Raw genomic sequence first — 21,088 nt, forward strand, 5'->3', positions numbered from 1 at the left:
TGTGTGCTCCAAGTGGGTTTTAAGTGTGTTGTTTTCGTAGTGTTTTTAATTCTGTGGCCAACTTTTAAACTGTGCATGCGCATCCAGTGTCTTCTCTGTGTTTTAAGAATCGCAAACTGTGTTTTTTTTAAACTTTCTGGTGACTATTTTAACTGTCCCCAATGAACTTCTACATGTCAGTGATTTTTACCTCCATTTTCTCCCCTTACTCTGTTTTATGTTCCCCTTTTTTTTACCTCCTTATATATGTATTATTTTATTCTTGTTTTAGTTGTCATGTCACTCGGCTGAAGAGCGGCGGATTGTGCTGCTGACAGCCCTCCCCTGCCCATATGGGGCAGGGGCATGAAATCACAACAAAGAAAAAAAAAAAAAAAAAGAAACTGCTGCTTTTGGCAGTCTCTGGAGAATGCCGCCGTGAAATACTTAGTTCTTGTGATGTATTTTCTACCCCTGATAGAGACCCTCGCGGTTGTCGTCGTCGTCGGCGGCGGCGGCGGCGGCGCCGCCGCCGCTTTGGTAATAGCGGCAACTCGCCATTGTATGACATAGGGTGAGGTACCTTCTGCAACCGACTGAGATGGCAGTAAGCTATTGAAGCTGATTTGCAACCTCTTGTTTGATCAGCGTCATAAGGGCTTGAATGTAACTTGAGATGGGACACAGCAAGAAGTAGCGTCGCAGTTTTAGTACTGAAATTGGAGATGGAGTATTGCGTCAAAGATGGGAAATTCATTCCGGCTAGCGTACAAATGGCGAAAATGAGGTGTGTGTGGGGAAGGATATTGCGCCAGTGACCGTGTGGCCTACTGGACAGTCTGGCCTCGGCGTCCGTGCCGTGCGGATGTGCTGTGTTTACGTCGCTGCTGCTGGTGGCCGAGCGCTGTTTGTGGTGAGTTAAACGCTGTAGAGCGTTTCTCTTCTATCTGTCGACGATTCCATTTTGAAAGTGGTAATGGCTGAACTAGTACGAAAAGATACGTTGAAATTTGTCTTCGACAACAGTTTCGGGAGACCTACTTCATTTGAAATAGAGAGATTTCTTGAGGAGACAGTAAAGTTAACGGGTGATGATATTATTGGCATTCATTCATCGATCTGCAGTAGTACGGTGTATTTGAAGCTCAGGAGTGCGACTAAATGCGACCAACTTGTTGAATCCTGTGGAGGTACTTTCAAGTTTAAGCATTCTGATGGCAATGTGGGCGAGGTCAAAGTTTCTCATGCTGGTTTTGGTGTGAGGACCGATCGCGTTTTCGAACTGCCATTTGAGATAACTGCTGAACAAATTAATTCCGTTTTGAAGCCTTATGGAACTATCATTAGTAATGTTGCCGAGCGGTGGTCCTCTGCACATAAATTTCAAGTTTTAAATGGTGTTCGACAGGTCAAAATCGATATGGTCAAGCATATCCCGTCTTATGTCAGTGTCTGTGGCTACAGAGCTATCGTGATATACGAGGGGCAACCGCGAACATGCGCGGGTTGTGGTTCTGCAGGACACGTTCATGCTCAGTGCCTGCAAAGGCGCGTAACACAAATACCGACCGGAGAGGCAGGAGTCCCACACGCCATGTCACAGCTACCGCTGACATACGTTGCGGCGGTGCGCACGATCTCGTCCACGAACAAAGCGACCGAGAGACCTGCTTCCGAGGGCAAATTAATTGACTGTCAAATGGCCATCACCGAACCGGAAGCCGGCCAGGAGGTCATCGTTCCTGCACAACCAGCACAACAAGAACATTGCCCCTCAGCCGACGTTGCGCGTAACAGCTCTCCGGCAGGCTCCCTGAACATAACTGTCGCTGGTGAGAACCATTCAGCAGCTGGTCTCGACGGTACAGTAGCAGCAGATAGACAAATCGACAATCATACCAAGGACACTAAGAAGCGCAGGATTGCTCACCAGGGAGCGGCCGAAACTGCCCCTGTCATGGGAGACAAGATCAAACAGGTGAGACAAAAAATGACCGACGTACCACCAGCACCACAGGACGGCAATCGCAAACCGTTGAAGAAATCGAGGACAGGAGCATCATCCGAAAATGGAACTGACGACCTTGTGTTCTCCGCGTCTACACAGCCGACTCCAAAGAGTGCCATGGTACCTGAGCCGCAACCTACAGACGCTTGCCCACGACTCAAGGAGAACCGAAACGACACTCGTTCCCCACACTGGGCTGATGATCACGACGATGAGGATCAAGATCAAGACATGACGGACGACAATGCTGCACCGGACCTTAGACTTAGCGGAGGGGACTCTAACCAACAGCGACGCCCCCCATCACGAGGAACAGGCACCGATGATGACGCAGATTTCTATTAACTGAACATGCGATCATTAGCTTAGGCAAAATATATCTAGATCGCTAGGACGATAGGCAGTCAGTTCTTTTACACCCTTACGTTCAAGCAAATTTGGCGGGCTTACAAGCTTACCGGATTGCAACATTAAATATTAATAAGATCCGGAGTGCACTGAATTTGCGGAATCTCCAGGACGTTGTCTATGCAGCCGACATCGATATCGTATTGTTACAAGAAGTGACAGATATTGACCTAGAGCACATACCGGGCTATAACGCTATTGTTAACCCCAGTAGCAATAACGAACTTGGAACGGCTATATTATATAAAGAAGGTATACTAATCCGCAACGTTGAGAAACTACCCAACTGTAGAGGTATAGCTGGCACCGTCAATGACACCCGAATCATTAATATTTATGCACCTTCCGGATCTGGTAACAGACAGCGGCGAGCCGTCTTCTTCAAAGAAGAGATAGTTCCACTGTTCGGAACGGGTCATGATCACATAATATTTGCCGGGGATTTTAATTGTGTTATCCGTCCGAAAGACCAAACGCCGAACTTTACTAAATCACTGGAGCTTGAAACCATCATCACTGAGTTGGGACTTATTGACACGTGGGAACATCAGCATGGTGACGCGCCCGGTTTCACACACGTCACTAGCCATTCTGCGAGCCGTTTAGACCGGATCTATACAACAGCTGGTTTGAAGTCAAATGTTCTACACTCCGAAATCTGGCCCACCATATTTTCTGATCATGCCGCGTATATTTGTACCATCAATTTGGCGAAACAAGGAACCTACAAAGCCAGGGGACAGTGGAAACTTAATGTTGCTCATTTATTAGATCCGGCGTGCCGCGTAGCATTTAACAATACGTGGGACGACTGTGAAAAACGTTTCCCGCAGTACAACTCGCCGCTCATTTGGTGGATCAAGTGCGCCAAACCTGCTATAACGAAAACTTTGAAACGCTACTCTCGCGAGAAGGCTGCCTGGCAAAAGGCAACTGTGGAATTTTATTTTCAGTGCCTCCGTGACTTGCATAAGCCGGATGTGACGATAATCGACAATTATTCACAAATAAAACGAATACAAGCAAAAATATTGACTTTAAAACGACAACAACTTCAGGGTTGCCGTATTAGGACCCGTTTGCAACACACCGTTCCGAACGAAGCGACCTCCATGTATCATGTGATACACGAAAATAAACGGAACAATAGGAAAATAATTACTAAACTGACAACTACTGATGGTCGATTATTGACCAAACAGTGCGAGATCAAGGACGAAATCTACAAGCATTATACAGAATTGTTGGCCACCACACCAACGGATGACGTGGTGCAAAGGGAAGTCATCGACGGGGTAACAGGTAGACTCAGTTCGGATGAAGCCGGCACCCTCACTACCGCTATAACGGAGGACGAAGTGGTGGACGCCATACTGAGAGGTCCAAAGAACAAATCACCCGGACCTGATGGACTACCTGTCGAACTGTATCAAATTTTTCGACAAACAATGGCAACGAAGCTGACGTGCATATGCAATGAACTCATGAATCCCAGTGCCCCCTTCCCAGAAGAGTTCTATGAGGGGACGGTGGTCCTGGTCCCCAAAACGCCAGGAGGCAAGGGCATTGGTAATCTTCGACCTATCACCTTATTGAACAGCGATTACAAAATCTTCGCCCGCGTCATCATGCAACGGCTGCACTCCGTAATTACCACAGTTACAGGTTCCTACCAATCGTGTGTTGGCAGGCATAGAAAGATATATCAGACCTTAAGTGATTACAGGGATGTCATTCCCATAGCGGCGACTTGCAGACTCCGATGCGCCATCGTATCACTTGATTTCGAACAAGCATTCGACAGAGTGAGCCATTCATACCTTTTCAGTGTAATGCGGAAAATGAATTTTCCTCCGAATTTTCTAGCCATGCTCAACTCCGTGCTCACGAATGGTACCTCTAAAATCCAGATAAATGGACAACTCAGTAGCCCAATCAAGGTTCGTAGCTCGGTACGACAAGGTTGCCCAATGTCCATGGTATTGTTTGCAATAGCAATCGAACCGCTCCTGTTCAATTTAAACCAGGTTCTGCAAGGATTACACATACACGACCACAAAATAACGTGTAAATCATACGCTGATGATGTCGGCTTCCTAGTCAGGAGTGACCAAGAACTAGACACTGCGCTCCAAATTACGAAGAAGTATGAACTTGCTTCCGGCGCTAAAATAAATATGGCGAAGTCAGGAATTTTGCCGATCGGCCGCGGAGATGACATTGGAGCTCGAGAACACCTGAAACGCCTTGACACACTGAAAAGCCTCGGCATAGTATACACGCGCCATATCCGACGAACAGTTGTTCTCAACTACAGACGCATATTGACGAACATGCGAGCGTGCCTCCACCAATACAGTCTACGGAATCTGGACGCAATGCAGAAGGTACAGCTCGCCAATACCTATATCACGTCCAAAGTGAACTACGTCGCCCAAATATTGCCATTACCACGAGCAATAGCGAAACGAATGCTAGCAGCGCTCGGCCATTATGTTAGTAGGGGTCATATTTTCAAAATTAAATATGAAACGCTGACGTTACCAGACAACAAAGGTGGTCTCAATCTTACCGATATCTACTGTAAAGCACAAGCACTGTATATTTGCAAGACATACCGACTGTGGAAAGAATCGCCGGGTAATCTAGTGGGTCATCTTCTGAATGAAATAATCCCGCCCAGTCTGGATCCACCTATAGACGTGCACCACCTCCCGACGGACCTTTCGCACCTCAAACATTTTCTCATTGAATACAGCTACATTCCGAGAACGCTTTTCCACAACGGTACGCTAACAGTAAAAGACTTGAACCAGACCATGATTGACGGAAAACCCAGAAACAGCATCAAGGGGAAACTTCAACAGTATGACTGGAATACGATTTGGAAGAATATTCATGATCCCCGATTACCGACTAAGGTGAGAGCCGTATGGTACTTTGCTGTTAATAGGAAACTGCCGACGAATTCTAAGTTGCACGCCGTACATCTGGCAGAAACGCCAAACTGCACTACCTGCAACGTCCTCGATACCGAGGAACACAGGTTTACATGTGATACGATCGACGACGTATGGTGCTGCATTCGGCGCATGCTAGCAATTATACTCAGAACTTCCGATAATACCATCACACCGACTAACCTCCTCAATCCTGAGGGCGTCCCCTACCCCAATACTAAAAGAAATGCTGCCAATTGGTTAATGGGACTTTCAGATTTCTATATTCTCACACAAGAAGACCGGAGCGAAGAAGAATTTTTGACATTTCTGCGCATTCAGCATCATCAGCTTGAACAAATACGAGATTATAGATTGCAATATGCTAATTTTCTCAAGGGAATCTTGGTGTAGAAACCAATCTAGCTGAGTCGAGTTTCGACTCCACCTTTTCCTTTTACTTATTTTTATTTTTATTCATTCACGCGTTTCATACCGGAAAAAAAAGGTAGTTAAGGCGTAAAAAAAAAAAAATGGCAGAGCAAAAAAAAAAAAAAATGGATCAGACGTCAAGCTTCGGATAAAAAAAAAAAGTGGTTAAGGCGTTGGACAAAAAAAAAAATGGATAAGGCGTCGGACTTCGGATCCGAAGATTGCAGGTTCGAATACTGTCACGGTCGAGTTTTTCCAGTTCTGCTAAAGATGCATGAGGTTTTACTGTGTTGTTTGAGTACTGAAAAACTAGATGAAAGTTGCTGCTGTCCGCTTCCTGGCTGCAAACGGGCGTCTACCTGAAGCACAAGCAAGACAAGGGTGATCTGTAGCGAAATTTTCGGCACAGTGCCGATCAGGAGAGTTTTTGTTGGAACTACTGCGTCTGATTCAAGACCCAAGAGCTACGCCACAGGCGTCTGCACACAGTCGAGCATGTGTGTTGAATAATGGTGCTGATAGCCACGTATCATTTCAAGTAGATTTGATGCCGTTCGGAGACAATTTTTCATTGAATAGGATTGTAGCTCATTTGTGGCAGCAGGAAATAAGCTGTAGTCAAAAGGATCTTCCAAAGATGGTCCCATCAGTATTGTATGGCTCGTAACGCGTTGTGTAGAGCCGGGCTAGCTCAGTCGGTAGAGCATGAGACTCATAATCTCAGGGTCGTGGGTTCGAGCCCCACGCTGGGCGGCGCCAAATTTTGTGTCTACGCGGATGCAACCTGCGCCCCTCTCGTGAGCCTTGCGTAATGAAAGTAACGGGTTACGACGATGCCTAGCTTCGTATGAATATCAGAGGAATGGTATTTGAAGCTGAAAGTAACTCCGAAATGAAATAAACGTGTTGTTTTGGAATTTTAGGTGTACATCGATATCGTGTGAGATGTGTAGGAAAGCAGCAGCTGTGCTAACTAAATGCAAATAATGGTCGCTAATGCGGTGTGTTTCCAGCTGAAGGGCTCCGATTCACTAGTCCATAAGAACAAAGTACCCGAAAAATGCGCTAGGCGGCGCCTCCTTAGCTCAGTGGCAGAGCGCTGGTCTAGTAAACCAGAGGTCGTGAGTTCGATCCTCACAGGAGGCAAATGAATTTTGTAACAGCCCCTCCTACAGTAGCCCTTTAGAAAAAAGCGGTCAAGGATAAAAAGATTGATGAAAGGGTGCGGTATTTAAGAAATGCTCTCGCAAATCAATAGTGCGAATGGTGCTATTAAAGCAGGCACCAGAATCTGCTGCTTTTTTTCGCGCGCCGGAGGTCGCCGCCATCAGTGTTTTGTGTGTTTAGTGTTTAGTGTTCACCGTCCCCTCCATCGTTCACCAGTGCCATCATCATCTTCAGTGGTTGTGCGTCGTCTCATCAGCTAGCAGTGTGGATTATCGACGAGTGTGAACGGCTCCGTGATTCTCTCTGTGTGTCTCCTGTTTTATTGCCCACCGCTCTGTGACTTATGTGTCTTCTCACTGTTTTTGCTGCTTGTGTCTTCTATGGCTGAAGAGCAGCGTAGTGTGCTGCTGACAGCCTGCCTGTTGTACAGGTTTTAAAATAACAATAAAGTAAAAAAAAAAAAAACTGCTGCTTTTGGCAGTCTCTGGAGAATGCCGCCGTGAAATACTTAGTTCTAGTGATGTATTTTCTACCCCTGATAGAGACCCTCGCGGTTGTCGTCGTCGTCGTCGTCGTCGTCGGCGTCGGCGCCGCCGCCGCTTTGGTAATAGCGGCAACTCGCCATTGTATGACATAGGGTGAGGTACCTTCTGCAACCGACTGAGATGGCAGTAAGCTATTGAAGCTGATTTGCAACCTCTTGTTTGATCAGCGTCATAAGGGCTTGAATGTAACTTGAGATGGGACACAGCAAGAAGTAGCGTCGCAGTTTTAGTACTGAAATTGGAGATGGAGTATTGCGTCAAAGATGGGAAATTCATTCCGGCAAGCGTACAAATGGCGAAAATGAGGTGTGTGTGGGGAAGGATACTGCGCCAGTGACCGTGTGGCCTAATGGATAAGGCGTCGGACTTCGGATCCAATGATTGCAGGTTCGAATCCTGTCACGGTCGAGTTTATCCAGTTCTGCAAAAGATGCATACTGTTTTACTGTGTTGTTTGAGTACTGAAAAACTAGTTGAAAGTTGCTGCTGTCCGCTTCCTGGCTGCAAACGGGCGTCTACCTGAAGCACAAGCAAGACAAGGGTGATCTGTAGCGAAATTTTCGGCACAGTGCCGATCAGGAGAGTTTTTGTTGGAACTACTGCGTCTGATTCAGGACCCAAGAGCTACGCCACAGGCGTCTGCACACAGTCGAGCATGTGTGTTGAATAATGGTGCTGATAGCCACGTATCATTTCAAGTAGATTTGATGCCTTTTGGAGACAATTTTTCATGGAATAGGATTGTAGCTCATTTGTGGCAGCAGGAAATAAGCTTTAGTCAAAAGGATCTTCCAAAGATGGTCCCATCAGTATTGTATGGCTCGTAACGCGTTGTGTGGAGCCCGGCTAGCTCAGTCGGTAGAGCATGAGACTCTTAATCTCAGGGTCGTGGGTTCGAGCCCCACGCTCGGCGGCGCCAAATTTTGTGTCTACGCGGATGCAATTTGCGCCCCTCTCGTGAGCCTTGCGTAATGAAAGTAAGGGTTACGACGATGCCTAGCTTCGTATGAATATCAGAGGAATGGTATTTGAAGCTGAAAGTAACTCCGAAATGAAATAAACGTGTTGTTTTGGAATTTTAGGTGTACATCGATATCGTGTGAGATGTGTAGGAAAGCAGCAGCTGTGCTAACTAAATGCAAATAATGGTCGCTAATGCGGTGTGTTTCCAGCTGAAGGGCTCCGATTCACTAGTCCATAAGAACAAAGTACCCGAAAAATGCGCCAGGCGGCGCCTCCTTAGCTCAGTGGCAGAGCGCTGGTCTAGTAAACCAGAGGTCGTGAGTTCGATCCTCACAGGAGGCAAATGAATTTTGTAACAGCCCCTCCTACAGTAGCCCTTTCGAAAAAAGCGGTCAAGGATAAAAAGATTGATGAAAGGGTGCGGTATTTAAGAAATGCTCTCGCAAACGAATAGTGCGAATGGTGCTATTGAAGCAGGCACCAGAAACTGCTGCTACCCCCCCCCCCTCCAGTGCACCTCTTGCAATATGCTGATGACACCGCATTCCTCGCCCTCGCTCCTACCCTCCAACGGTCCCCACGCCTTCTCCAGAATCACCTTGACCTTTTTGCTGCATGGTGTAACCAATGGCTCCTGAAACTAAATCCTTCCAAGACCCAGGCAATCATCGTAGGTCTGCGCACGTCATGTCCGTCTCACCCCCACCCTCACCTACCTTGGCCTCACCATTGACCGTCACCTCACCTGGATCCCTCATCTCCGATCCATCCAATCCAAAGCCCACAACCGCCTCCGCCTCCTCAAACTCCTCTCTGGCCGGACATGGGGGTTGCACCCCTCTACCATCCTCCACACCTACAAATCCTTAATCCGTCCCATCCTCTGTTATGCCAGTCCTGCCTGGATATCTGCCCCCCCCAAATTCTATCAGTCCCTCCAGATCCTTGAGCGTCATGCACTCCGCCTCGCCTTCCATATCCGCCTCCCGTCCCCCACGCGAATCCTCTATGATCTCATTCCTTTCCCCCATCTGCTCCTCTTCCTCGAACATATCCGCATCCTCTACACCTCCCGCCGTCTTGAACCCCCTCACCCCCTGGTTGCTCCTCTCCTCTCCCATACTTGCCCCCTGCCACGTCTTCACCGTTGTGTCCCCCCTACCCTCCATCCCTACACCCTCCATCTCCTTTCCCAAGGTGGCTTCCGTCAGCTTCCCCTCCCGGATGATGCCCTCTCTCCCTCCATTTATCCTTCCTATCAACTCTGATCATCCCTCCCCCTCCTTTCCTCTGTCCTTTCCCTGGGCTCCCTCTTCCCCCCCCCCTTCCATCCTGTTTCCTCCCCACTACAGCTCTCCCTACCTCCCTTCTCCCCCCCAGTCCTTTTGTATTCCCCTCCTCTGCCTACCCCCCTCCCTGTCGCGTCTGCCCAGTACCCCTCTTATGGGTCGTCATCCTCCATCAGCTCCTTTCCCGGTCCCCCCCCCCCCCCCCCCCGTTTCGCTTTTACTCTCCTTTCCCCCCCTTTTTGTTTTCCCATCTCCTGTCCAGTTTCCCCCCACCTGCTCTCGACTGTGGTGTCACCTTTGCCGACTTTTTCGTGCTGTGTTCTAGTGACTATTCAGTGTTGTGTTGCGAACAGAAACCATGCTGTCGCTGGGTGTGAATTTTATATACTTTGCGAACAGACTCCAGACTGTCGCTGTGTTTTTTTTAACTGTCTATTGTTTTCCCTGTCTGCTCCGTATGTATTTTTATTCGCTTCATCATCCCTCTGTTGCTTGTTTTAATTTCCCCATTTTCTTTTCACCTTGTTACTCACTAAGTCCCCGATTTTATCGCCTGTTTTTTATTATTATTTATTCTCCTGCTCTTTGTCAGAAAATCTGTAGGCTGCAGAGCAGCGTCCTAAGCTGCTGCCAGCCCGCCCCCTTTGGGGGGGAATTGAAATTCAATAAAAAAAAAAAACTGCTGCTTTTCATTTGAGGGTTGGATTCCCTCTCTTCTTCATCGAAGAGTTTCACTGCCTGGGCTACTCTGAGGGTGCACCTTCGACGTGGAAGATCCCCGCCGTTTCCCTGCCGTGTCGTCTGCTTGCCGTCCATACTGCCTGCCGGTGCTCGCCGCCGCTTGGTCGCCGCCGCCGTCGCCGCCTGCCGGGGCTCGCCGCCCCCGCCTGGTCGCCGCCTGCCGGTGCTCGCCGTCGCCGCCAGCCGGTGCCCGCCGCCGCCGCCGGTGCCCGCCGCCGCCGCCATCCGGTGCCGCCTGGTCGCCGCCATCGCCGCCGTCCTGACCCTGGTCTACGGCCGTCTTCGTCTTCATCCGTCTTCATCTTTGTCTGTCCCCAGTTTCTATCCTTTCCTCTTCGTTCTGCTCGTTCTTGTTTCTCTCTCCCGTCATGTCCGCCCCCACCACCACTGTCACTACTACCACCACCGCCATTGTCTATACCTCCCCTTCCGCCGCCTCCACCACTATAACTTGGTGTGCCCAGTCCCACCCCCCTCCTTCCATTCCGCCTCTCCTCACTCTCCCTTCACCCTCTATCTTTGTCGCCCCCTCTCCCGCTTCTTCCTCCCGCTCCTCTCGTTCTGATCCCTTCCCCCCACTCCCCCAGCCTGTCACTGCAGCTCCGGCTCGGGTGGTGGCCCGTCGGGCCACTGCCCACTCCCAGCTCTCCCCGTCACCTTCGCCATCACCGCCGCCACTGCCACCATCATCGTCATCGCCGCCGTCGCCTTCGCCTTCACCGTCACCGTCACCATCTCCGGCGCCGACTCCGGCCCCGGGACCTGCCCCTCCCCGCCACCTTCCCGTTGTTCCTGTCCCCCACACATCCTCCTCCGCCGTCAAGCGCCCCTGTGGCACTCCTGCTTCCTCTGCTTCCAAAAAGGCTGCGCCTCGTCCTCCTTCCCCCACCCATGATGCCATGGAAGTCTCCCCGCCTGTCCCTGCCCCCTCATCCTCCTCCTCTCTCCCTTCCTCCTACCGCTACCTCCTCTCCCGTCCTGATCCCTCTCTCCTTGAAGCCCGGAACCTCACCCTCTTCCTTCGCCAGCATTGTCCTGGTGCCCCCATCTCCCTCCTCACTCCTCGCCGAGATTCGGTCCTCATCTCCTCCCCCAGCCCAACCCTCCACACCTACCTCCTTTCCCGCATCCCTGTCACCCGCTTTGGCCCTCATGCCTCTCTCACCCCAGCTCCTTCACCACCTCCCTCCCGCCAACCCCAACCTCCGCGTCGCCTGCCAACTCTCACCGCCGTGATCACTCGGCTTAGTCCAGTGATCACGGAGGAGGAGGTGTTGGCGGAGCTCCAGGCGCATCCCCATTTGGAGGTGCGTGCGGTTCGCCGCATACATAACGCTGCCGGCCCCACCCGCCTTATGCGGGTTTTTTCTGAGCACACCCCCTCCATTGACCGTCTCCATAAGGAGGGTGCCCTCCTTTTTATCCAGCGGTACAAGGTCGACCCCTCCCGTTGCCCTCCTCAATCCCTGCGCTGCCAGAGGTGTCTGCGCTACAACGCGCACCCCACAGCTGAGTGTCGCGAGGCCCCCACCTGCCTGCATTGTCGGCAAGCGCACTTCCTCCAATCCCCTCCTTCCTGCAATACCTGCAATCTCCCCCATCCCACCTACTCCCAAAAGTCTAAAGCCCGACCCCCTCCAACCACTCCTGAACTCACCGTCCCTGTCCGTCCCCTGGACGCCCCCACCCCTCCTGGCAATTCCCTTCGTCCCACCCCCCACCGCTGAGGACATCATCAGGTTCCTTACCATCGTCCTCCAGAATGTTCATCCCTTTCAGCGCCCACACACCCTCCAACAGATCTCCCTCGCCGCCCGTTCCATATTCCAACTCAAGATGTACGCCACCTACTCCAACAACCAGGCCCATTTCACCTTCTCCCGCCTCGACACCCTCGTCTAAATCCCTATCATGGCGCGACAGCAACGTATCCTTTTCAACAACATCCGCTCCCTAGCCACCAACAGGAACCTCTTCCTGCACACCCTTGCCACCCACCGCGTGGATGCCTTCCTCCTTAATGAAACCTTCCTCCAACCCCACCACACCATTCACACTTCGCCCTACCTCCTCCACCGCTCCGATAATCCCCTCCCAATTGCGCGTGGCGGAGTTGCCATTGGTCACCACCGCCAGATCCCCGTTCGGCTCCAACCTCTCCTTCCTGACCCCACCGAACACCTGATCCTTAGTCTCTTCTTCCCCGGCCTTACCGTTACCTGCGCCACCATCTATGTCCGCCCCAACGCTCCTATTCCCTTCGACTTCCTCTCCCACGTCGATCGTACCTTTTCCTCCTACGTGATCGCCGCCGACCTCAACATCCATAGTCGTTCCGCTGCCCAGTTACGGCGATGGCATCGGTTCCTCTCCACCCTTCAAGGTGACCTCGTCCCCATCCCCCGGCATACCCGTCCTGAATCCAACTCCGGAACTAAGCCCTCCCCCTACTATCCTCTTCTCCACGATGATCACCCCTTCCCTGACACCCTTAGTAAGGCCAATCACTTTGCCTCCTACCTCTCCGATGTCTTCTCCATCCCCGACGATCCCCAGTTCGATTACTCCCTCTTCCCGGATATCCGCGATCGAACTGACACCTCTGTCCCTCCCCTCGCTCCTGGTTTCCAGTACTTGGACAACATTACACACACGGAACTCAATGCCCCTATCACTACACAGGATCTCATTGTTACACTCCGCACCAAACGCAACACCGCCCCTGGTCACGATCGTGTCACCTACCGTCACCTTCGTCACGTATCATTTCAAGTAGATTTGAGGCCTTTCGGAGATAATTTTTCATTGAATAGGATTGTAGCTCATTTGTGGCAGCAGGTAATAAGCTGTAGTCAAAAGGATCTTCCAAAGATGGTCCCAGGTCCCATCAGTATTGTATGGCTCGTAACGCGTTGCGTGGAGCCCGGCTAGCTCAGTCGTTAGAGCGTGAGACTCTTAATCTCAGGGTCGTGGGTTCGAGCCCCACGCTGGGCGGCGCAAAATTTTGTGTCTACGCGGATGCAACCTGCGCCCCTCTCGTGAGCCTTGCGTAATGAACGTAACGGGTTACGACGATGCCTAGCTTCGTATGAATATCAGAGGAATGGTATTTGAAGCAGAAAGTAATTCTGAAATGAAATAAATGTGTTGTTTTGGAATTTTAGGTGTACATCGATATCGTGCGAGATGTGTAGGAAAGCAGCAGCTGTGCTAACTAAATGCAAATAATGGTCGCTAATGCGGTGCGTTTGCAGCTGAAGGGCTCCGATTCAAGAGTCCATAAGAACAAAATACCCGAAATGTGTTCTGGGCGGCGCCTCCTGAGCTCAGTGGCAGAGCGCTGGTCTAGTAAACCAGAGGTCTTGAGTTCGATCCTCACAGGAGGCAAATGCATTTTGTAACAGCCCCTCCTACCGTAGCCCTTTTGAAAAAAGCGGTCAAGGATAAAAAATTGATGAATGGGTGCGGTATTTAAGAAATGCTCTCGCAAATGAATGGTGCAAATGGTGCTATTAAAGTAGGCACCAGAAACTGCTGCTTTTGGCAGTCTCCGGAGAATGCCTCGCGGTTGTCGTCGGCGCCGTCGCCGCTTTGGTAATAGCGGCAACTCGCCATTGTATGACATAGGGTGAGTTACCTTCTGCAACAGACTGAGATGGCAGTAAGCGATTGAAGCTGATTTGCAACCTCTTGTTTGATCAGCGTCATAAGTGCTTGAATGTAACTTGCGATGGGACACGGCAAGAAGTAGCGCCGCATTTTTAGTACCGAAATTGGAGATGGAGAATTGCGTCGAAGATGGGAAATTCATTCCGGCAAGTGTACAAACGGCGAAATTGTGATGTGTGTGGGGAAGGATATTGCGCCAGTGACCGTGTGGCCTAATGGACGCAGTCTCGCCGCGTCAGCCGTGCTGTGCGGACGTGTGCTGAGTTTCGTGCGCCGCGGTCTGCTGTGCTTTGGCGTGGTAAGTCGCAGTGCTTCTTGCATCGTTCCATAACTTCTACGCATGTTGAAATTTGAAATATGAATCCGTGATGGCCCATTTGAACAGACAAGATACTTTGAAATTCTCGTTTGATCGTAATTTCGCCCGACCTAAACTGCACGAAATCGAAGATTGGTTGGAATACGATGTGAAAGTTGATTCAGAGGATGTCATTGGAATGCATCTTTCGATAGTGAGCAGCGTTGTATTTGTGAAATTGAGGAATGCTAACTTATGTGACAAAATACACTCCTGGAAATTGAAATAAGAACACCATGAATTCATTGTCCCAGGAAGGGGAAACTTTATTGACACATTCCTGGGGTCAGATACATCACATGATCACACTGACAGAACCACAGGCACATAGACACAGGCAAGAGAGCATGCACAATGTCGGCACTAGTACAGTGTATATCCACCTTTCGCAGCAATGCAGGCTGCTATTCTCCCATGGAGACGATCGTAGAGATGCTGGATGTAGTCCTGTGGAACGGCTTGCCATGCCATTTCCACCTGGCGCCTCAGTTGGACCAGCGTTCGTGCTGGACGTGCAGACCGCGTGAGACGACGCTTCATCCAGTCCCAAACATGCTCAATGGGGGACAGATCCGGAGATCTTGCTGGCCAGGGTAGTTGACTTACACCTTCTAGAGCACGTTGGGTGGCACGGGATACATGCGGACGTGCATTGTCCTGTTGGAACAGCAAGTTCCCTTGCCGGTCTAGGAATGGTAGAACGATGGGTTCGATGACGGTTTGGATGTACCGTGCACTATTCAGTGTCCCCTCGACGATCACCAGTGGTGTACGGCCAGTGTAGGAGATCGCTCCCCACACCATGATGCCGGGTGTTGGCCCTGTGTGCCTCGGTCGTATGCAGTCCTGATTGTGGCGCTCACCTGCACGGCGCCAAACACGCATACGACCATCATTGGCACCAAGGCAGAAGCGACTCTCATCGCTGAAGACGATACGTCTCCATTCGTCCCTCCATTCACGCCTGTCGCGACACCACTGGAGGCGGGCTGCACGATGTTGGGGCGTGAGCGGAAGACGGCCTAACGGTGTGCGGGACCGTAGCCCAGCTTCATGGAGACGGTTGCGAATGGTCCTCGCCGATACCCCAGGAGCAACAGTGTCCCTAATTTGCTGGGAAGTGGCGGTGCGGTCCCCTACGGCACTGCGTAGGATCCTACGGTCTTGGCATGCATCCGTGCGTCGCTGCGGTCCGGTCCCAGGTCGACGGGCACGTGCACCTTCCGCCGACCACAGGCGACAACATCGATGTACTGTGGAGACCTCACGCCCCACGTGTTGAGCAATTCGGCGGTACGTCCACCAGGCCTCCCGCATGCCCACTATACGCCCTCGCTCAAAGTCCGTCAACTGCACATACGGTTCACGTCCACGCTGTCGCGGCATGCTACCAGTGTTAAAGACTGCGATGGAGCTCCGTATGCCACGGCAAACTGGCTGACACTGACGGCGGCGGTGCACAAATGCTGCTCAGCTAGCGCCATTCGACGGCCAACACCGCGGTTCCTGGTGTGTCCGCTGTGCCGTGCGTGTGATCATTGCTTGTACAGCCCTCTCGCAGTGTCCGGAGCAAGTATGGTGGGTCTGACACACCGGTGTCAATGTGTTCTTTTTTCCATTTCCAGGAGTGTAGTTGAGTCTTGCGGAGGAATTATGAAATTTAAGCATTGTGATGGAAACGTAGGTGAAGTCACCGTAACACATGCAGGGTTTGGAATACGAACTATCAGGATATTCGAACTATCATTCGAAGTACCGGCGGAACAAATAAACGCAGTGATAGCGCCGTACGGTAAAGTTCTCAGCAATGTTGCCGAACGGTGGTCCAACGCGCGCAAATTCCAAGTTCTCAACGGAGTGAGGCAATTAATTTTTTTTTTTTTTTTTTTCCTTTATTGTATTTCAATTCCCCATCGGGGCGGGCTGGCAGCAGCATATGCGCTGCTCTTCAGCCGAAAGACATAGAACAAAACAATAGAAGACATTTAAAAACAGCAAAGGAGAGAAGAAGGCGAACATAGATATAAAAAAGGGAGAACATCATGGAAGGCAATATACAAAAAAACGGGGTGACTGTAAAATGGAGATAAAAAAAAAAAACTGTTTAAAAGTAGCACACACAAAAAGCCACACTCTGCGACGATTAAAAGAGCACAAGGCACAGTATGACTGGAGCATAAAGGTGTTGACGGATGGCATAGCACACAACGTAACACTGACGGCGAACCTCAAGGCAGTACACAATTAAAATCACACCTCTGGACGCACACGAGAAACAGCACGAAACAACACTGACGTGGAACACTGATGATGATCAATACAGAGGATCTGCCAGGTTCAAGGAGATGAGGGAGACCTGAAGAAGGGAGGGAGGGGAAGAGATGGGGGAGGGGAATGGGGGGCGCTCGGAAGAGGGCCAGGTAGGGAGGGATGTGGGAAGGAGAGAGGCAAGTATGGGGTGCAGGGTCTCAGGGGAGGGGGGGATGGAGGAAAATCCGCTCTGGGAGAAGGAGGAAAGAGGAGAAGGGGGCCCTGGGGAGGGGGGGGGGAACAAGGCCGGGTTATAGTTGGAAGGAAGGGTATATGTCACGGCGAAGTTCGTCATCCGGGAGGGGGAGGCGTTGGAAATTGCCCTGATGAAGGAGATGGAGGGTGTGGAGGTGGAGAGAGGGAGGGATACAGCGATAGAGGCGCGGCAACGGGCGAGGGGTGGAGAGGAAGGAGGAAACCAGAGGGTGGGGGGGATCAACCCTGCGAACAATGTAAAGGATGCGGAGATGTTGGAGGAACAAGCGGAGGTGGGGGAAGGGGATCAGTTCATACAGGAGCCGTGTGGGGGAAGGAAGGCGGATACGGAAGGCAAGGCGGAGCGCATGGCGTTCAAGGATTTGGAGAGCCTTGTAAAAGCGGGTGGGGGCAGAGATCCAGGCGACGCTGGCATAACAGAGGATAGGACGGATGAGGGATTTGTAGGTGTGGAGGATGGTAGAAGGATGCAATCCCCATGTCCGGCCGGACAGGAGTTTCAGCAGGCGGAGGCGGGAATGGGCTTTCTGCTGGATGGTCAGGAGATGAGGGGTCCAGGTGAGGTGTCGGTCAAGGGTGAGGCCAAGGTATTTCAGGGTGGGGGTGAGTTGGATAGGACGACCATAAAGGGTGAGGTAGAAATCTTGGAGGCGAAAGGAGCGAGTGGTACGGCCTATGATGATTGCCTGGGTTTTGGAGGGGTTCAGACGGAGGAGCCACTGGTTACACCAAGTGGTGAACTGGTTAAGGTGGGTTTGGAGGGTACGTTGAGACAGTTGAAGGGTAGGATAGAGAGCCAGGAAGGCGGTGTCATCAGCATATTGGAGAAGGTGAACTGGTGGGGGTGGCTTGGGCATATCAGCTGTATACAAGAGATAAAAGAGAGGGGAGAGGACAGAACCCTGGGGGATGCCAGCCGTGGGATAAAAGATACGGGAGTTGGTGTTGTGGAGGGTGACATAGGAAGGACGGTGCGAGAGGAAGGAAGCGACCAGACGGACAAAATTGATAGGCAGGGCGTAGGTTTGGAGTTTAAAGAGGAGACCGGGATGCCATACACGGTCATAGGCATTTTGGAGGTCAAGGGAAACAAAAATGGCGGAGCGACGGGAGTTGAGCTGGAGGGACAGAAGGTGAACAAGGTTGAGGAGTTGGTCGTCAGCAGAGAAGGAGGGTCGGAAGCCACACTGGGTAAGGGGGAGGAGGTGGTGTTGAGCAAGGTGCCGATGGATACGGTGGGAGAGGATGGATTCAAGGACCTTACTGAAGACAGAGGTGAGGCAGATGGGACGATAGGAAGAGGCGGCAGAAGGGGGTTTGTTGGGTTTGAGGAAGAGGAGGATGCGGGAGGTCTTCCACAGGTCAGGGTAGAAGCCAGTAGAGAGGATGACATTATAGAGATGGGCGAGGACAGTTAGGAAGGAATAGGGGCTTTCTCGAAGGTGACGGTAGGTGACACAGTCGTGACCAGGGGCCGTGTTGCGTTTGGACTGGAGGAGAAGCTTAATGTCTTGTGCTGTGATGGGAGTGTTGACGTCGGAGGGGGGCAACTGCCCCAAGTACTGGAGACTAGGAGCAAGTGGAGCGACTGAGGTATCAGCACGTTCCATGACGGTGGGGAAAAGAGAATATTCAAAGTGGGGATCATCGGGGATGGAGAAGACCTCGGAAAGGTGGGAAGCGAAGTGGTTGGCCTTACTGAGGTTGTCTGGAAGGGGGCGATCGTTATGGAGAAGGGGGTAGTGGGGAGCGGAAAGGGAACCAGTAAGACGATGGAAGGCAGACCAGTACTTGGAGGAGTTGATAGGGAGGGTGGCATTGAGTCGTGTGCAGGTCTGGCGCCAGTCCCGGCGCTTCGTTGCTGTAATAAGGTTCCGTACGTGTCGCTGTATTTGCCGGTGGCGTTGGAGTGTATCCCTGTCACGAGTGCGGAGGAAGGAGCGATAGAGGCGGCGGGATTCACGGAGGAGGAGGACAGCCCGCGGAGGGAGAGTGGGACGGTGTGGGTGGATGGTTTTAGTAGGAACATGGGCCTCCACGGCGTCAGTAATTACCGTCTGAAGGAAGGACGAGGCGCGGATGATGTCGTCAGGATGGCGATAGGTAAGAGGGTGGCTTTCGACCTGGGTGGAGATGGAGTCCCGGTAGGCATCCCAGTTGGCACGGCGATAGTCATGGACGACCTTGGGAGGGGGTGCAGGTTGCGGAGCTGGAGGGGGGCGGTTTGCAGACGTTATGGTGAGAAGGACAGGGAGGTGATCGCTACCTGTGGGGTCAAGGACGGCGACAGTGATACGCCCAAGGAGGTTGGCGGAGGCAATGACAACATCGGGGGTGGTGTTACTTTCGGGTCGGGTGTGCTGGGGAATGGGAACAAGGTCACCCTGGATTGTGGAGAGGAACTGATGCCACCGCCGAAGGGCAGCAGGAGTGCGGCTATGGACGTTGAGGTCGGCGGCAATCACATAGGTGGAGAAGGTGTGGTCAATGTGTGAGATGAAGTCATAAGGAAGAGGAGCAGTGGAGCGGACATAGATGGTGGCACAGGTAATGGTGAGGGAGGGGAAGAAGACGCTAAGGATAAGGTGTTCAGTGGGGTCATTAAGGAGAGGTTGTGGCCGGACGGGGATATGCTTAAGGTGGCCAATCGCGACTCCACCCTGCGCACGAGGACCAGGAGCATCAGTGCGGTGGAGGATATAGGGGGGAGGAGCGGATAGAATGGTGGGGCTGGAGAAGGGTTTCGTTCAAGAGGAAGGTGTCGACCTGGTAGTGGGAGAGGGTGTGCATGAGGAGGTATTTGTTGGAGCGGAAGGAGCGAATGTTCTGGAAGAGGATGCGAGACTCGTGCCGCGCCATGACGGGAAGGAGGGGGGGAAGAGAGGGAAGGGAAGAGACTTAAACTAGGGTGTCGAGGCGGGTGAAGGTGAAGTGGGCTTGGTTGTGGGAGTAAGTGGCGAAGGTGTTCAGGTGGAAAACAGAGCGAGCAGCAAGGGATATTTGTTGGAAGGTGTGCGGGCGCTGGAAAGGGTGAATGTTTTGGAGTACAATGGTAATGAACCGGATGATGTCCTCGGCCGTGGGGGGTGGACGGAGGGAATTGTTAGGATGGACAGGAGGATCGACGGGACGAACTGGGACTGTAAGTTCAGGGGTGGCTGGAGGGGGTTTAGCTTTACACTTGTGGGAGTATGTGGGATGGGGGCCATTGCAGGTATTACAGGAAGGAGGAGCAGCGAGGTTGGGGCAGTTCTTGAGAAAGTGGGAGGCCTTGCAATGGGGACAGGTGGGGGGGTTTTTGCAGTCGGGAGTCAGGTGGTCATTGTACATCAGGCACCGTTGGCAACGGTAGGATTGGGGAGGGGATTTGGAGGATTCAACAGGGTGGCGACGGTGGTATATCAGGGCACCCTGGGTGAGGAGATGGTCTATGGACGGGGCGGACTCTGAGAATACCCGCATGAGGTAGGTGGGACCAAAGGCATTGTGGATACGGCGAGCAGAGCGGATTTCCAAGTCCGGGTGGGAGTTCAGTTCTACCAACACTTCATCCTCTGTGATCACCGGGCTGAGCTTGGTGATCACAGCGGTGTAGGTGGGGGGGCGACGGGGAGGCTGGGGCTGACGAGGAGTGGAAGCGGAAAGGAAGGGTGTCAGAGAGGCGTGGGGGCCAAACATAACTCGTGGGAGTTTTCGCAGGAGGTCCGTGTGAAATGATGGGGACGGGGACTTGATAAGGACTGAGTCCCTGCGGGGAATGAGTTGGGAGATGGGAGCACCAGGTAAGTACTTTCGTATTTCCTTGGTGAGGGTACGAGCGTCGAGGAACTTAGGATCGGGAGTGGACAGGACAAAGGTGTGGAGGGTGGGGGCCAAGGTAGGGGTGGCAGGAGGAGGGGTGGTGTCCATGGTGACGGCAGGGGGAGGGGGAGGTGGCGTTGATTTTTTGTGGGAAGTGGCGGGAGCAGAGTCGGTAAGGACGCGCTTTTGGGGTTTTTTGGAGACTGGAGGCTGGGAGGAGGGGAGAGGGACGGGGAGGAGAGGGAGGTGGCGGGTGGCAGATC

The 21,088-nt window shown here is 52.0% G+C and overlaps 7 non-coding genes across 7 annotated transcripts; all 7 read left to right on the forward strand.

Moving 5' to 3' along the window:
- The first annotated feature begins 6,446 nt into the window (after positions 1 to 6,446).
- On the forward strand, positions 6,447 to 6,519 carry Trnam-cau. Its single transcript has one exon. It is a non-coding gene; the product is annotated as a tRNA-Met (tRNA).
- A 321-nt stretch (positions 6,520 to 6,840) lies between these two features.
- Trnat-agu lies at positions 6,841 to 6,912 on the forward strand. The gene has a single exon. It is a non-coding gene; the product is annotated as a tRNA-Thr (tRNA).
- Positions 6,913 to 7,813: 901 nt separating this feature from the next.
- On the forward strand, positions 7,814 to 7,886 carry Trnar-ucg. Its single transcript has one exon. It is a non-coding gene; the product is annotated as a tRNA-Arg (tRNA).
- Positions 7,887 to 8,318: 432 nt separating this feature from the next.
- Positions 8,319 to 8,391, forward strand: Trnak-cuu. Its single transcript has one exon. It is a non-coding gene; the product is annotated as a tRNA-Lys (tRNA).
- A 320-nt stretch (positions 8,392 to 8,711) lies between these two features.
- On the forward strand, positions 8,712 to 8,783 carry Trnat-agu. Its single transcript has one exon. It is a non-coding gene; the product is annotated as a tRNA-Thr (tRNA).
- A 4,609-nt stretch (positions 8,784 to 13,392) lies between these two features.
- Trnak-cuu lies at positions 13,393 to 13,465 on the forward strand. Its single transcript has one exon. It is a non-coding gene; the product is annotated as a tRNA-Lys (tRNA).
- Positions 13,466 to 13,786: 321 nt separating this feature from the next.
- On the forward strand, positions 13,787 to 13,858 carry Trnat-agu. The gene has a single exon. It is a non-coding gene; the product is annotated as a tRNA-Thr (tRNA).
- Positions 13,859 to 21,088: the final 7,230 nt, after the last annotated feature.

This window comes from Schistocerca piceifrons, chromosome 7, assembly GCF_021461385.2.
Source record: "Schistocerca piceifrons isolate TAMUIC-IGC-003096 chromosome 7, iqSchPice1.1, whole genome shotgun sequence".
NCBI classification, from domain to species: Eukaryota; Metazoa; Arthropoda; class Insecta; order Orthoptera; family Acrididae; genus Schistocerca; species Schistocerca piceifrons.